This window comes from Ruditapes philippinarum, unplaced genomic scaffold (assembly GCF_026571515.1).
Source record: "Ruditapes philippinarum isolate M1 unplaced genomic scaffold, ASM2657151v2 ctg1961_1_1_1_1, whole genome shotgun sequence".
Classification (NCBI taxonomy): Eukaryota; Metazoa; Mollusca; class Bivalvia; order Venerida; family Veneridae; genus Ruditapes; species Ruditapes philippinarum.
Window position 1 is genome coordinate 177952 of NW_026858357.1, and position 6799 is coordinate 184750.

The window sequence follows — 6799 nt, forward strand, 5'->3', positions numbered from 1 at the left end:
CTGTTTGTGTGTTTTTTAAATAAACAGAACCCATGCTTGAAATTAAATCTTGCATTCAATGGGAGTGGTTGCCTAGTGGTTAAGGTGTCTGCCTCTTAACCCAGAAATCATGGGTTCAAGCCCTACTCAGGTCACGACCATGTTTCTTCATATGACACAAGTACTGGTTGGTTCCAGGAAGCGGACTCGAAAGTGATTAATATAAGCTGCAAGACCTTGTTTCGCGGTCGAGTTTAAATAAATATGCTTAAACCAAATCTTGCATTTAGCCTTTCCCAACTTAGAAAATTCATACCACTTCAAATCAACGTATTGATTTATATTTGGCCAATCTTCAGGTTGTAACCTACCACTAAATATTATCTTCTGCACACAGCCATCCCATATCATGTGTAGCCATTCCTCTTAAAAATAAGATATGTAAAGTCCCAAAGACATTATCAAAGAGATAGTATTAAAATGATATAAAAGGGACACGCCTAAGATAATGTTGGTAAAAACCAACCCTTTTGTATGTACATTTGTCATAATCATGCTGTAAGAAAATGATGTTAATTTGTGTTCTGCTTCTCTTCTTCGTTTTGTGTGACATATTGATAAACATGTATGTTACGAATCAACCAAACTTCCAATATCTTTAGATGTATATAGTGCCCATTGGTTATTCCCTCTGAACCACAGGGATGGTGAGTTTGGTGGCTACTGTGACAATATCTCCTCATACGACCTCAGTACTTGGCTAGTTTCCGGAAGCAGATTCGAAAAAGTTTAAAAAGTTTTCTTCCCAAGCGACCATGAATGATAAATCATTGTGTGAGTGGAGCGTTGCTCTTACTACCATTTCGAAAGTGTCAAACAAATCATTCCCAATGTTTTACAAATCCATATTTGCTTGAAAGCGGCCTTCAGCGTTTCTAAAGGTTAAATATGTTATTTTTAGATAATAATTATGTTTCATATAATTCTCAAATTAAAATAATTAAGGTGGAAAATGAAATTTGCATTCGATAAAACATGAAACAATAAGGACACCCCTCGATACCTCTAATCTACAGGTCCACTCTCTATATGTAAATTAGTAAAGCGTACGATTTGTTTCCCAATCTTCTATTATTAGAAAGTCACTGTCGTGCTATAAATAGCTCTTGTTTTAAAGAAGGCTGTTGCTCTTTTGGAAGATAAAATTACTGAAATTCTTAGTTTGAAACAAACAGAATTGTTTGTCCAACAAAAAATAAAAGCTTAAGCCCGCTTAAACAAGGAAAAAACCTAACACAGGATGCCAGATTAGAAACAACAGGTTCAACCACCCAACGCTTCACTTACCGATGACGTTAGCTTGATTTCTTACCGTGATACGCTCCCGTGGGTTTGGAGAAGTTGTTGGTATTTTGTACATTTACCCTCGATCATGCCGGTAAGCTTCTTCCATCAACTATTTTATCCTCAGAAGTTGATTGGTCAGAATTATATTCTTGTTTATGAAATGTTGTCGCTGAAAGTCATGTAGAAATAGCATTTCTATTGTTGTAAGTTGAGGATCATTGTCGAATGAGTCATAGTTAATATCTATAGGCAAGAGTTTAGATATGAATTCGAGTAAAATATGATTATATAAAATCCATTTTTTTAAACAAAATTGTGAAATGCCACTGTATAAGAATTTGGGCGATGTACCAATTTAATGTTTAAACTAATAAATGTGTATGCTAATATGTATATGCATATTCAATGTAATTAAAAAGTTATTTATGTAACTCTTTTGTAGAATTGCAACATTTACTCAAACATGTTTAATTTGATGCAAAAGATGTATTGCATTATTGATTTGATATCTGTCTCAGGTAATTATTAAAAAAAACCTGGCCCGGTTTCACAAAAAAAATCTAAATAAGTCTGTTGTACTGACTTAAGCTCAATTATGTACTCATTTTACAATTTGAGTAACAAATTGTCTTTCACGAAATTTTAATCACTTTATCAAAATGCTCAAAGCCTCTTAATCGATAAACACATTCAAGGAATTATTGCCTCTTAAAAATCATAAACAAAACAATTGTCAAAATTTCAAGTAGTTAAGTTGTTTTGTCTCGTTTGAAAAATATAGGTATTTTTTAATATTATTTGCTGTTCAAAGTATCCTCATTGAAAAGTTTCTAATCTCAAATTAAGAGGACATGGAATTTCTTTTTATTCTAGAAAAGTTCATCTAAAGTAAGGATTTTTTCGGTACCAAGATTTTCAACCGCACAATTCAGAGGAGAACGTTTTTAATTGGGTGCCTTCTTACCAAGGTTCAACCAAAATAATGTATGTGAAATTTTTGTGTCGATTTTATTCATCTCAAATTAATTTAATAAGAGATATAACTATATTCATTATAAAAGTTTAACAATGTTCATATATTCATAAATTGTAACAGGTGGCAATATATATCTATGTTTTTTTTCCATATCGCCTTGATTAAAAGCATTGATTTTCACGATACATATAATTATGATGAAAATAATAGATCTAACAGATTGATGATCATATTTGAGGTTCCGTTTATCACATTATAAGCGGAAAAAATAGACATCTCCGTATATTTTTATTCCTGGCTTGTAACATTGCAACTTTTTCGATCGGCTTTTTTCGGCAATCTTCGGATTAGGAATATCATTTGACATTGGCGAGGTGTTCCGAAATGTTTCATCTCTCTCGGCTAATTACTTTGAAAGCCGGGCCTCTTCCCTGATAGCAATTACACGTTCAAGATGTTGCAAATCAAGTCTAGAGTAATGTACTGTCCTATGTAATTACATTTTATTTCTCTTGCAAGTTTCATAGCATTTAGTTGTGTTTTACTGATTTAACAATGGGATATAAATTGACTTTTTTAATCCTTGGACTTTGCCTGATTGCACATTTTGATGCGGCATTAGGTAAGTTGCGTTTCTATTGTAATAATTGTCCGGTTTTGTACCAGCAAGATTATTAGTATAATATATATATCTCATAGCTCTAGCAGGTGACGTGGTTTTGACCATGGCGTTGCTCCTAAGGTTAGCCAAAATCATCTTTCCTTTTTCCTGCGCCATATGATTACGCTATGTTAGTGCGCCGTAAAACCAAATACAAACAAATACATTTTTTAAATTTGTTTCTAAAATCGTATTTGCTGTCTGTAATAGTGCAGTCTTGTCAATCACATGAAACGGCTGTCTAGATATATACATGGTTACTTATCTTAAACACTCGATTTTAACAAACATTTTCGTCTGCCTTCTTCTTTTTCGTCTTTAAATAAAGAAGGCTAATTTCCATGAAAAAAAAAATGAAAATGTATTTAAAAAGGACATATTGCGAAGTGAACCAAGAAAGTATTACAACACTATTACCAAAAAAAAGGTTAAAATATGGAAAAAATAACCCTAACTGAGATAGTCACACAGAAGAAATGCGGTAATGATGCATTAAATGCTCATAATACTTTAATTAGTACTTAATTACTTGAATCGTTTTACTTTTCTTGAAAGCTTAGTACATTTTTCTCAAGTTTAATTTTCTTGAAATAGTTCGGCTCACCTAGAGGCATGCAGCTTTAAACCTTCTTAATGTGTGTTATAGATTTGCCCAGCTGTCCCATAAAACGGGCTCAAATTTGTCTTTGTTTTAGAATTTCTATGAAACGGTATCCAAGAAATTTATTACTTTAAAAATGCTTTTGACACCTGTTACATGCCAGAAAACGTGTACGAAATAAGTTTCTCTTAGAATATGCTCCTTAAATGATAAAACATGTTACTATGAAACGTTTAATACATATTTATAAGATTATGCGAATTAAACTATAAATATTTCTGTGCAATCACGTGTTTTAATAATCAGATTACTGTTAGCACGAGATACTTGAATTGTTGAAGTCCATAAACATAGCCAAAGCTTCTGCCTCTGTCCATTTTGTGCTTAAGTTTTGTAAATAAAATGTAAAATAAAAAATGTGTTGTTTTTTAACGTACGAATGAACACATCCATACAGTATATATACACAGGCAAAATTTTCCTTTCTTCATTTTGAATTTTTCATTCATTAATCTGTAAATGTCCTCAAAATGAATACACTACGAAGTCACAGGAACAAAACCTTTTCTCCTTTATAAAGAATAAAATGGTGGTTTCGCTAACTTGACCCAGCTGTGGGCCAGCTTTGAGCGTAAAGAATTCACAATATATATATGTTGTCACAGGTGAACTATTGAAACGTTAAAGAACATGTCAAGTGAATGATTTAGGTTTTGTTTCAATCATACAATATCCACAATATCTGTTATTGTAGCTTCAGGGTTTGTTCAAGTCACCATGACTAGTTTTAAAATTACTTGGTGATTCTGTCGGCGTCTAATTTCGTTCACCATATTATAGATATAAATGTACGCTTTCAAACCCAAAATACATAAATATATACAGAAATTTCATGCTGGGACTCTTACAAATGTCATTTTAGCGTGATTTGAGTGCATAAGATTTTTTTTTTATATTTTTGTCATTAATTTGGCCTGAATATCCCTTAAATAAAGTTTTTATTTCTTCCATTTAAAAAAGGTTTAAAAAGAGACCTGTCTTGTGGCTGCATGCCAGTAGGAGGAGCTGTGGTACCAACTGGATACGAATTCCTTGCCTGAAGAACATAAACAGCCTACAGTTGCGAAAGTTCCGTGGAAAAATATATTGTTGTAAGAGCCAAGAAAGACATCTACCCTGTAAGGTGACGGACACTAACAGCTTATACCGTTTTAATTTTTTTTCTATCATTTGCACGTCCACTGTCAACATATTCAGATACGTGTATTTTTTTATTAGAATATTATTTTAAAAAACTTTTATCGATACTTAATTACAGCTTATATTTTTTAAATTTCTTGTTACCATTGTATGTCCACTTAAAATAAACTGTATACGATGATAACAAAATTCTTTATTTTATTAGAACAGTTATAAAATTTTACTTATATTATTCAATTTAAGGTTTATTTATAGAGTTTTCGGTGTGTCGTTGCTGCTGTTGTTGTATTATAATTATTGTTATCATTATCATTATTTTTAAAAAATAATGTTAAAAAGTTGTTAAAATCATTGCATTGTAAATTCATATTTGTGTTTGTTACTAACAACAAATAAAAACAAACAAAGCTTTGTTTCTATACTTGATATCAATTCCACCGGATTTCTTTTTGTCTGTCAGTGTGTATGTTTTTAGTAAATTATATCCTGGTCAAATATCTTAAAACAAAATTTCAGAACAAAATTTAGCTCTGAATACTGGTTGATATAACTGGTTTAATTTAAGTTGTGTCTTTAAAAGATTGTAATAAAAACTTAAAGGTCTCTTTTACTTATTTCAGGGTTCCTGGCACGATACATTACATATAGAAAGAACAGACAAACTGCGACTGTAAATTAATTTGTGACAAGAAATGTAAAATAAACGAATATATCCATTACTCTTTACTTTGTCTTACTGAATATTTTATGTTCCAGATTTTCGAACGTCCCTGTGCCGTATTATGCCATGTGGAACATATTTTATTTACGGTAATTACATGTATGAATACCTGATTAACCGAGGAAAGGAAGAACATGTGTAAGCTTTGAATTACCTTATCCCATATTTATCTGTTCATTATCTAGAAAAACGTCAACTTCATTTCTTAAGAAATATATTTTCCAAAGTAAGGAAATTATACATGTATCTTCCATGGAGCGTGAAAGAAAGCGATCGCAATTTCGTTCAATTCTCCAAGAAAAATGTCCGATAGCCGGTCATTCTCCTTTTTTCTCGAATATTTGAGTAAACTTGAAACTCAACAAGCATGGACTTATAATGCTTAAGAAAAAAACGATTTTTATAATCAATTTTCACATGTATGTCATCGTACGTTTTTAAAACAATATGATTATATACAGTAAAATAACAATATTTATCAATTTAAAAGTATCATTTATTCAAACAAAGTTGGGGAAAATACTACGTTTTATTAATTATTGTATAAATTTATATAAAACGAAGTATATCTAATGAGATACAATAAAATAGTGTTTGATAAAAACAATCCTTTGGTGAGAACTGAATAAGTAGACCCGAAGCAAACATAAAAAATACCGGACAGTCCGCGTACCATTTACCGTCGATCCATTTACAGCGCTTTTGCAATTGACGTCACTAACGTTGCGTCAATTTTCCGCTTTCATCCTCAAACATTCCTGTGAGAGATTTTGTATTCGCCGTTTACCAGCTGAAAACGATTGTCCTGATGGCAGGATAATTTTCCTTTCTTAATTTTATCATTTTGTATGTATCTTGAACAATATTAATTGCCACTTTGTTGGCACAATTTAACGATTGCATGAATTTCTGTTTATTACCGAGTGTCGTATTTCTACATTTAACACAATAATCACAGCTATTCAAAACTAAATAATTATGTCATTTCATGCCCTAATGACGTCAAATTTAGATGTAATGTCACTTAAATATAAATAAATGTGTAAGTGGAATATAATGGACAAACAGAGTATAAATTATGAATAAATCAAAAGTATAACTTAGATTCAATAACTAGTTTTATGTGCTGCGCCGGGTGCATGTTACCATGGTTATTCAATATCACAGGAAACGCGCGTTCATCAGAATAAATTAATAAACTTATGCATAAGTTGTAGAAAACATTTTACGATCCCTATACATATGAAAATATTCTAAATTGGATGAAATATGAATATGCAAGACTCTCAGTCATATAACTTTTTGAACAATCCT